The sequence below is a fragment of the Dasypus novemcinctus genome, chromosome Y (assembly GCF_030445035.2).
Source record: "Dasypus novemcinctus isolate mDasNov1 chromosome Y, mDasNov1.1.hap2, whole genome shotgun sequence".
NCBI lineage: Eukaryota > Metazoa > Chordata > Mammalia > Cingulata > Dasypodidae > Dasypus > Dasypus novemcinctus.
Window position 1 is genome coordinate 16,742,930 of NC_092216.1, and position 12,203 is coordinate 16,755,132.

The 12,203-nt window shown below is 33.2% G+C and overlaps 1 pseudogene; it reads right to left on the minus strand.

Annotated features, from left to right (window-relative positions):
- Window positions 1-12,203, minus strand: part of LOC139438266 (lysine-specific demethylase 6A-like) — a 67,481-nt pseudogene that overhangs the window by 26,149 nt on the left and 29,129 nt on the right.

Below are 12,203 nucleotides of genomic sequence, written 5' to 3' on the forward strand. Positions count from 1 at the left end.
TCCAAAAGCATATCAAAAGAATTATATACCACAACCAAGTGGGATTTATTCCTGGTATGCAAATAGTATTTCTATATATGTAAATCAATAAATATAATTATCATCACACTAACAACTTGAAGGAAAAACTACATGATCATCTCAATCGATGTAGGAAGGAATTCAGCAAAATCCACCATCCTTTCTTGATAAGAAACTTTCAAAAGATAGGAATAAAAGGAAATACCCTCACTAGGATAAATGGCATGTATGAAAATCCCCCAGCCAACATCATACAAGTAGAAAGATTGGAAACTTTCTATAAATGAGAATAAGAAAAGGATATCCCTGTCACCATTGTTATTCCACAGTGTGCTACAATTTCTAGATAGAGCAATTAGACAAGAAAAAATAATAAAAAACATCCAAAATAAGAAACTAAAACCCTCTCTATTTACAGATGTCATGTTTCTATATTTAGAAAATTCTGAAATGACTATGATAAAGCCAGTTGACTTCATAAATGAGTTCAGGTAAGTGGTAGAATACACGATCAACACGCAAAAATCAATGTTTTGTAGACTAGCACTTAATCTAAGGAGTAAAAAAGGAAAAAAAATCATTTACAATAATAACAAAGAAACTCAAATACTTAGGAACCAATTTATCCAAAGATGTCAGGACCTATGTTCAGAGAGCTACAAAACAATGCTAAAAGAAATCAATGAATACCTAAATAAATGGAAAGATATTCAATATTCATAGACGTTGTGACGATGATAATTCTACCCAAACTGATGTAAAGATTCAATGTGTAGCAGTTTGTTATTCTTTATGAATTCCAAATATAGCTACTGAATTGGGATTCTGAGATGATCTTTTCCTCTGGGCATATCAGATTGGATTGGATTCAGAGGTTTCACTTTCACTTGATAAACTAATGAGTAAGTGAATATACCATACTAATAAGGAATGTTGTTAAAGTGGGGAAGATGTGGGAAGCAGGGCTTATGGGAATCTCCTATATTTTTAAAGTAGCATTTATGTAACCTAAGTATCTTTTAAAAAGTAAAAAATAAAAATAAGAAGGCATGGGTGCAGAAAAAAAAAAAAAAAAAGAAAGAAGCCTTGACTGGGTCATGTCACTATGAGGTAGAGTTCCTGCTCCCAGGAAGAGAACACAGGAAGCCTGAAACCTTGCAGATATCAAAGTTACTGTGCTTCAACAAGTAGCAAGAGACTTTGGTGAGGGAAGTAACTTATGCTTTATTATGGCCTAGTAACTACAAGCTTCTACCCCAAATAAATATCCATTCTAAAAACCAATATATTTCTGGTATTTTGCATCAGTACCCCTTTGGCTGACTAATGTAATACCAATCAAAATTTCAACAGTTTAGTTTATGGAACTAGAAATACAAAAGGCAATTATCAAATTTATTTAGAAGGGTAAAGACATCCCAAATAGCCAAAAACACTCTAAAAATGAAGAGCAGTGTGAGAGATCTTTCACTTGAAACATATTACGAAGAGACTGGTCAAAACAGCATGGTATTGGTGTAAAGATGTACATAGTGATCAGAAGAAAAGAACTGAGAGTCCAGAAATAAAATCTCACCTCTCTGGCCAACTGGTTCTGTCAAACCTACCAAGTTCATGTTCCCAGAATAAGACAGTTTTTTCAACAAATGGTGCTGGGAAATAGCCAAAACAATGGCTTTTCTCATTCCCTATACAAGAATCAACTCAAAATAGAAGAAAGACCTAAGTATAAAAGCAAGGACAATAACACAACTAGAATAAAAGTGATGTTGTGGTAGGTGGTAGTTTCTTAGACCTTACATCCAAATCATGAGCAATAAAAGAAAGAATAAAAAAATGGCACTTGCTCAAAATTAGCACTTTTGAACTACAAAGGACTTTGTTAAAAGGGTGAAAAGGCAGCAAACTCAGTGGGAGAAAATACCTGGAAATTACTTATCCAATAAGGATTTAATATCCATGATAAAGAGAAGCTATAATGAAAAAATAAAAAGACAAGTAACTGAATTTTTAAAATTGGGAAAAGACTTGAAAACACATTTGTTCAAAGAAGAAACACAAATGCTGGAAAAACACACAAAGAGTGTTCTATAACACTGGTAATTAAGAAAATGAAATCAATGTTATAAAAAGATATAATTTCAATACCTATTAGAATGTCCACTATTAAAGGGAGGGAAAACTACAAGTGTTGGAAAGGATGGGGTGAGATGGGAATGCTCATTCACTGCTCATGGGAGTGTGGAATGGTACAGCCACTATAGAGAACCGTTTGGCAGTTCTTAAGGAATTTTAAGGTAGATTTGCTATGTGAGCCGGAAATAGCACTACAAAGTATTAATATATACCCAGAAGAACTGACAGCAGTGAGATGAGCAGACACCTACACTTCAATGGTCATAATGGTGTTATTCACAATTGCCAAAAGAAGGAAACAATCTAGGTGTCCATCAACTGACAAATAGAGAAACTGTGGTGTACAGATACAATGGAATATTATTCAGTTGTAAGAAGAATAAAGCATTTGATAATGTGGATGAAACTGGAGGTCATTACATTCAGTTACATAAGCCAGACACAAAAGATCAAATACTGTATGACTGCACTATTATGGACTAAGTATATAATGAAAACTCATGGAGTATATTAGAATATAGAAATTAGAAAGAGAACAGAATGGAAATTGAGGCTTATTCTGTACAGAACTGGGTAAAGAGGCTGTAGATCTTTATAATGAATAGAAATGGTGAGAGCACATCATAAAGTTCATTAATTAGCTGTGCTAATATAGAGGTTTAATGTGGTCAAAAGGGAGAGATTATGGTTGCATATATTAATGGAAGGAAAGTTAAAAATGTGGAACATGGGTCTGTATAGTATGGCAAAACCACACGTGAAGAATGAATATGGATAATACTGCATATATGACTGTGTTTTCTTGAAATTGAACAAATAAGCTGTTAGAAGATGTACATATCAAGCAAAAATATAGCCAGAGGAATTATGGACAGTAGTGTATAGTAATATATTAATAATCTTAGATTAAGGGTAATCAAAAAAGGAAATAAATTAAGTGAAGGGAAGTAGACAAAAATACTACATATTGTTTGACTCCACCTATACAAAATGTAACTACAAATAGATTAGAGAGATGGAAAGAGAACAGCAGCTATATGGCAAGGGAAGGTTAGAGAGACTAAGGGATGATAATTAAGGGGTAGAGTTTGGTTTTTGTTTATTGTTATTACTGAAACAATGAAATTGCTCTATTCCAATAGTAGTAATAATAAATGAAGTGATGAATGCACACCTATGTGATCATACCAAATATCAGAGACTGTATAGTGTGGATGCACAGCTATGCATTATTAACATATATCAATAAAACAGATTTTTCAAAAAATAAGAAGAAAATCTTCAGGGGTTGGAATGGTACTTCCCCTATCCTCCTCCTCACACTGGCGGGCAACAGTCCACATTCACCTACAGCTTCCTGGTTCCATATTCTGCAGGGAGGAGAGCTGTCAGTGGCAGCCGGAAGGACAGATCTATCACACTCACCCCTGTATTGCTGATCTGAGAATTCATTCTGACATGTTCTTGTGTCTGGAAGGGCAGTGAGACATCAAAAAGACAACCAAACCACAAATGTGTGAAGCAAGATATTAGTTAATATATGGTACAGGACCCCAGAACTGAAGGAATGAATACTTCGTAGGGGCAATCTGGAATATTCAAAGTGTCTGTGTAAATGCAGTTATTGGTAACACTATGAGCTTCTGGCTAGGACAAGATAAATTGCACAGAAAATAAATTAGAACACCCATATGTTTTCACCTTGGATAGTTCTTTAGGTACTATAAAAGGCTATGTAAATGCTGAAGGACAAAAGCAAGAAGAGCAAATCTGCAAGTTTCCTTTTTTGTTTTGTTTTTTTGTTGCTTTCTGGCATGCAGAGAAGGCTCTTTATCAACAATAGCTGAATACAAGATTAAGGAACAAACTCTAATGAACAAATAAGAGAGACTTAATAAGAAAAATACAAAAAAAAAAAAACAGAAAACAATGGCCCACTTAAAGTAAAAAACTGAAATGACATTCTTAAGAGAAGATTTTGGAAAAAACATACTTTTTAAATTTTTTTAATTTAAATTAAAGATGTGTGTTTACAAAAAAAATGCATGCAATTTAGGATTCCCATCCTATTAAAACTGCTCTCATGTAAATTTGTAAAAATTTATGAAAGCACATTTCTATAATTGCACTTTTAATGACATTCCATGTGTATAACAGGCTTCACTATTTGTGCTCTGCAATTCCATAAATTTAAAAATTTTTATCCAGTAATATATAGAATACAAAAAATTTCCCCTTTTAACTATATTTAAATATGTAATTCAGTGCCATTAATTACATTGCACTTCTCTCATCACAATTTATTACCAAAACATTTCCATATTTCCAAACAGAAAATAGGATAATTTAAGGCTTAATTAATGTCTCCACATCTACATCCAGTCCACTGGTATTGATTCTGCCTTTATGAGTTTGTTATATTTAATTCATTCGGTGAAATAATACAGTACTGTACTCTTTGTGTTCAGCATTTTCAATGTTGCCTGTATCACAATTTCATTCCTTTTTATGGGTACACATTACTCCATTATGTTTACATACCACATTTTCTTTATTCCTTCAAGGTTGATGGACAAAAAAAAAAAAGTTACTTCAGCCTTTGGCAATTGTGAACAATACCACCATTTCAACATCGGTGTGCAATTATGTGTTTGAGTCCTTTTCTTTTAGGTCTCTACCTAGAAATTGGATCACAGAATGTGGTAGTTTGAAGCTGGACGTACCTAGAAAAACATGTTCTTAAATTTAATCCATTCCTGGGTCCATGTAAAGGAGGACATTTATGATGAGACAATTTCATTTAAAGTGAGATACATTTCATTCAGAATACATCTTAATCCTATTGTCAGAGCCTCTTTAACGGGAATGAATACTGAGGGAGGAAAAAAAAGTCAAAGAAGCACTCTCCAACAATTTTAATTTTCAGTTTTTAAAATATTAATCTTAGCCATTCTAATGGGTTTTGTATTGACCTGTACATTGCTTCAGGGAGAAATGACATCTTAACAATATTTAGTCTTCCAATACATGAACATGGAATGTTCTTACATTTATTTAGGTACATCCTGATTTCTCCTAGAAGTGCTTTGAAGTTTTCTGAGTGTAAATCCTGTATAACTCTAGTTAGATTTGTTTCTTGGTTTCTTTGTCAGATTGCTTATTGTTTTGTGCTAAAAACACTACTAATTTTTGCATATTGATTTCGTACTTCACCCTTTCATTGAATTCATACTAGTTCTGGGAAATTTCTTGTGGATTTTTTAGAAGGTTCTGCTGCAGAATCATGTCATCTGCAAATAGGAAAAGCATTTATTTCTTTCAAATGTGGCACCTTCAGTTTAATTTTCAATGTCTCGAACAATATTGAATTACAGGGGTCACGGGGCTTCCTTGCTTTATTCCAGATTTTAGAGGGAAAGCTTTCAGTCTTTTACCACTTATTTTGTTGTTAGCTGTAGGTTTTTACATAAATGCCCTATTTCAAGGTGAGGAAGTGTCTTTCTATTCTTTGTTTTCTAAGTTTGTAATCAAGAAAGGAGCTATATTTTGTCAAATATCTTTTATCATGAATTGTAAAGATCATGTTTTCCCCTTTCATTCTGTTAATGTGGTGCATTAAATATGTTATTATGTTGAACCACCTTTACACACCTGGGATAATTCCTATAAAATCATGGTGTCTAATTATTTTTTTTTCCTTTTTTATAACTCTTTTAAAGTACTGTTTGCTTGTATTTTGTTGAGGATTTCTGCATTTATGTATTCATTAGAAATAATGGTCTGTAATTTTCTTCTCATGGGATATCTTTACTGGATTTGGTTTTAGGATGATGATGGAATGTATTAATTTACTTTCTTATGTTGACCCTCTTTAATTTTTTGGAAGAGTTTCAGCAGGTTTGGAATTAAGTATTCTTGGATGTTTAGGAAAATTCTACTGTGAAGTCATATGGTTTTAGTCTTTTCTTTGTTGGGAGGTTTTCAATTACTGATTCAATCTCTTCACTAGTTAAAGTTTATTGAACTATTTATTCCATTTCCTCCTGTGGTAGTTTCTGTGTTTCCAGGAATTTCTTGATGTCACCTAGAGAATACAATTTTGTAATGTTTCCATATAGGAAAATTAATTCTAAATATATCAAAGACCTAAATAAATGCTAAAAACACAAAACTCTGAGAAGACAACATAAGGTAAAACCTTCAGGGCCTTTTATTAGGCAAAAGACAAGACTACAGAAAGGTAGAAAATACTGCAAGTAATATATCTAATAAGCACTTCATATCCAAAATTTATTAAGAATCCCTAGAATGTAACAAGCAGACAACAGCCTAATTAAACAACATGAAAAGGATTTGAATACACATTTTTGCAAAGATTTTCAAATGACCAATACTCATATAAAAAGATGGTCAAAATCATAAGCCTCTAAGAAAATGAAAATCAAAACCTCAATGAGATACCACTTCACACCTACTAGGATGGCTATTTTTTATTGGAAAAAAAAAAAAGAATATGAAAAGCAAGGATATGAAGAAATAGGAACCCGTGTACATCAGTGGTGGGAATGTAAAATAGTGCAGACCTTGTGGAAACCAATGTGGTATTTCCTTATGAAATTAAATAAGATAGCAGTATGTTATGCAATTTCATTTCTACATATATAACCCAAAGACCTCAAAAGAGGGATTAAGTGGATATGTGGGGAAATGATGTGGTTCAACCAATTGGTTCCTATCTACCATATAGGAGGTCCAGGTTTTGATGCCCAGGATCTCCTGGTGAGGGCAAGCTGGCCCACACAGTGAGATGGTCCACACAGGGTTCCAGCCCACAGGGGAATGCCAGCCAACATGGAGAACTGGTGCAGCAAGATGATGCAACAAGAGAAACAGAGGAGAGAAAATGAGAAGACATTGCAGAACAGGGAGCTGAGGTGGTATAAGAGAGTAACAGCCTCTCTCCTACTCTGGAAGGTCCCAGGATTGGTTCCCAGAACCACCTAATGAGAATACAAGCGGACACAGAAGAACACACAGCAAATGGACACAGAGAGCAGACAATGAGGGGAAAGAGGTCGGGGAGGGGGGAGAAATAAGAAAAATAAATCTTAAAAAAAAAAAGAATATTTACACACCATTGTTCATAGCAATAGGAAGTTACTGAAAATGTCTACAGTGACTTTATCCTTTATATGTGACCATTTCCAACTATAAACCTACCATTGTAATGGTTACTCTAGAGAAGTCTTACCTTTGTATATGAACATTTCTATTGATAGGGTGACCACTCCACCTTCCTCTGGTTGATAGCCATATGAAAAATCATGTAACTGATTTTTAGTATTCCCCTCTCCTGGATGTCTTGATCTCTGATAATGGTTTTACCTTTGTGATTCACAGACCACCACCCCCACACCTACCCCCATCCTTTGCAGCCCTTAATGTTTATTAATGAAAGAACCGGTTCAAACTCCACCCCAATTACTCATTGGCATCCTGGTGTTTTAAATAGAGAATTTCTGCAAATCTGGAGACAGTTTTGGCCACGAAGCTACTGTGTTCCATTGTTTGTGCAATTAAATGAACACTTCCTCTCTGAGTGACTGGTGTCTTTTAAATCCAGGAACTGAATTTAAAGATATACCAGGAGAAAAGAATCTGCTTTGACAGGAATCACTTTATACTGCTTATAGGAAGTAAAATTGTTCAGCCACTTTGGATTGGAGTTCGGGAGAATCTTTGAAAGTTTAACATATATGTACCACCCAAAACAGCAATTCCATGCACAGGTTTCTACCCCTAGACAGAGAAATAAAACCCATCAAAAGACTTCAGGATGCTTACAGTAACATGACATATAACACCAAAAAAAAAAAAAAATTTTCTAATCTAGTAAATGGTTAAATAAAAAGTTGCTATATATACATGAGAATATTACTCAGCTATAAAAAGCATTTATTATTATATATAACAATGAAATTTAACATCAAAAACATGTTAAGTAGAAGAATATAGGTATAAAAGACTAAATGTTTTATCATACCATTTGTATGAAATTCCTTGAAAAGTAAAACTGTAGAGATGGATGGCAGATTAGTGTTGCCTCAGCTAGGGATATTGGTAAGAACTGACTGAAGAGAACAAGGGAACATTTAGGGGTTAGGGAAATATTCTAAAACTAGTTTGTTGATGGATATTCAACTGTATCCAATGTCAAAATATAACTTTATTCATTGAAAGTGGGTAAATTTAATAGTTTGGAAATTATCCTTAATAAACTAAGCAAAAAAAAAAAAAGGATCATGCCATTCATCAATTCAAAGCACTCCTACAGTTTTCCTTTTTTAAGAGTAAAATCCAATGTCTGTATAGTGACTCACATGGCTAAACAAATTCTACAGTCGTGTCCTCATTAGTATAGTGGTGAGTATCCCCATCTGTCAAATCCTACATATCACATTACTACCCAAACCTTCAGTTTTCTCAGATTACTCCTGGTTTATACTATTTAGTTAAGTGGCTTTCTTGTTTCTCCTCAAATCAGCTGAGGACCCACTGCTCCTTAGTTATCCCAATGATCTTCATTGGTTTGTCAGCAACTCTTTGAAGTATTTAATCAAATGTCAGCACCTCAGTGAAGCCTTTCCTGATCTTGCTCTTTGTTATGATAACTCTTGAATGTTCAGTGTCCAGAACTCTGTACCTCTCGTCTCTGACAAGTTTTGACTGTATTTCAAGAAAAAACGTAAAGTTATCAGATATGTATGGCAGGGGATGGATAAAAGGATTGAAAAGTAACTGCTAAGCATTAGGGGGTTTTCTTTTGGGAGTAATGAAAATGCAAAACATTTACGGTAGTGATGAATACACAATTCTGTGATTACACCATCTTATTCCTCCATAAAAATTAATAAAATTAATCTTAGTTTTAGGGAAAACAAAATCTATGTAGCAGCATAACACACTGAACCGTAAGCTAAATCATGAACTAATATATTATGAAAAAGTGTTTTCATCAATTGTAACAAATGTACCACACAAATACAAGTTGTGATAATTAATAATACGGTGCTATTTGGAAATCCTATATGTTACACATGATTTTTCACAATTACTTGAATTTAAAAAAATACTTAATCTACTTTTTACTAAATGACCTACAACAACACTGTTTAGAATGTGTTCCAGCAAGAAGCTACATATTTCCTCTATGGTTGAATAATAAAGTCTCTACATGTAATATGCTAGAATTTTAACCATCTGAGTCTTCAATTCCACTCTGGGCACTCACTATGGAAATAAACCCAAAAAATACAGAAGAACAACTGCATAAAAATGACACATCATAGTGTAATATACAGAAGTAAAAGGTTTAAAAACAAAGTAACAATGGAGCAAATATATCATATATCTGATAAAAAGGACATTCATGAAATTCTAGACTCTAAACTAAATGCTCACATTTCATACTCTTAACTTCACTAGCCTCATTTTATCTTTCCTTTCTCCTTCCAAATTCCCTCAATTTTCTGAGACTAATATCATGGCCCCCCTAATTACTCAGCATTCTCATACTTACACTATTCCTTGTAATTAACGGTAACTGAAACTTTATTAGTTTTTCACCTATTAGCATGAACCCATAACACTCAGCATCTGGTAAATAGGGAATTGTGAATATATAAGTATTTCAGATTATCCGACATATTATATAAGTATATTAATTTTATAGTGAGTAAACACATAGTAACACTTAAAACTCTCATATAATTATGAATTGTTTAAAATAGTTTTATAGATAAAATCAGTTCCTAATTTTTTTCTTATTCCTCCAAAATGTACACATATCACAGGAAGAAATATTCTATGAGAAACTAACAAAACAGCTAGTGTTGGTGTTACCTGAATGGAATTAGATAGCTGTTTTCTCCATGGCTCCTCTGTACTGCTGGTCAAGTTTGTGCAGTTATGGGTAGATTGAGTGTGTTTCGCTGTAGGTAAGGCACATTTCCATCACTTCCATTTCCTTTTATACAATTACTGCCTATCAAAATAATTTCTGAACTCCCTAGCATTTTGGATGTGCTGCAAGGAACACAGCCTGCAGGAAAAGGTCCATTGGACAAAGGCTGCCCAGGACAAGCAGGGCGAACTCCAGGGTGAGAGATGCTAGGCTCTCTGGTCACAGCAGCATGTGGCTGCTGGCCTGAGATAGAGTTTGGAGGCAGTGATGAGTCAGTTACTGGCCCGTTAGGAATTCCAGTAGATTGTAAGTAAGCAACTCCTGTTTGTCTCATGTTCAAAAACAAGAAATAAAACCTGCTTGTGTGACTTCAAAAATATATAACCAATTTCTTTCCAATTTTATTCTACATTTAATTACTCTATGTTAAAAAATATATACACTGTGAAAACAAGAAATTATGTTCATTTTTAGCTATCACACTTGTAGAGTAGAGCAGAAATCTGTTTAATTTTATAATCAAAGGAAAGACCATTTATTAACAACATAATAAAAAAAGAAAATAACTGAAAATTAAAAATAATGAATCAGAAATTTATAAATCCTTTTCTCACTATCTAATGAGGGATTTCTAAATTCCATTCAATTGTACATACTTGCCAAAGCCTTTAATCCAACAAACCTTAAAATGTTTCCTCCTAAATTTGGGATATTTAATTATGAAGTAAATAAAAATTCTAACTGCTTACAATGCATATCAAATATTACATAAAACATAGTAGTGCCCCAGGTTTTTTGTACTAAATTAATTTATGACAATTTTCTCTAAAAAGCTCTGTCCACTATTATTTTAAAATGTTCTGATTAAAGAATTCTACAGAATGCTGTCAGAAGGTAAAATGAATCATTAACATACAGGGATAAATTTTAGAATATAAATGCTATACACACTTGGTGTTGCTGCATTAAGACAAACTAACTTTTTAACTGTCCCAGCATCAGTTTCTGTGCTGGATTTAAATTATCTCTATTCACACGCAGCTGTTTCAAATGCTAGAGAAAGAAAAGAAGAATATTATGAAACAAATCTAATGAATATCATGTTATAAAACAAACCCTTATTGATAAAACTCAGAACTTTTCTGGTCAAAGATAGTAATGTCTGACCAATAATTTTCCATGTCTTTTCTGAAGTCTGAGAAAAGTAGGAAAAAATGAAAAAATTCACCACCTGAACAAGGGTGCACTGTGAAGTTTGAATTTCTAATCTTCACATAGAAAGAGATTTAAGTGTTAAGTGCTTAAGGCAGAATTGTTTATAATACTGACAATGGAAATGATGTGGATGACCCATAACAGAATTCTCACCAAATAATGGATGCATTAATATACATACTGAGTCTGTATAATGTATAGACATAATAAAAGCAGAAATGCTCTACATAGACATGGGAAGGTCTCACAGCTACATTCTTGAGGAAAAAACAAAGTCCTATCCTATACACTCATAAGGCATTTTACCTTTCATTTATAGAAGAAAGTCAAAAAGGAATATATGAGGGAAAAAGGTCATATATGTTTATGCATGCACAAAATACCTCTGGAAAAAAATAAGGAACTAAGAAGACTAGGTGTATTTGGCAAAGGGAAATATGTGGCTAAGAGAAGGAACTTTAAAGAGGTTCTACCTTATATATCCTCTACTTTCTAATAGTTCTTAATAACACATGAATATATTACTTCTTTATGAAATACAAAACACAACAAGCATAATTTCTGACACTGGAAAATGGAGGCTCATTTTAATTATGTATACACTTACTTAATTTACTGCCATTCAAATTTTAATAATTAATACTGAAAGAATTAAAGTGCCTCTACTGCTTTAACATAGAAATAGAAAACTCAGAATAATATCCTTACCTGTAATTTCTGTGGTGTCAGACACCACAAATGAACTTGTTGCTGTTCTGGAGCATGTGAAACAATATGGCCACTACTCCAGGTATCAGAAATATTCTAAAGAAAAATTATTTAAAAAATTAAAGACTATTTGGCTAAATCCTCATAATAAAAGTAATGA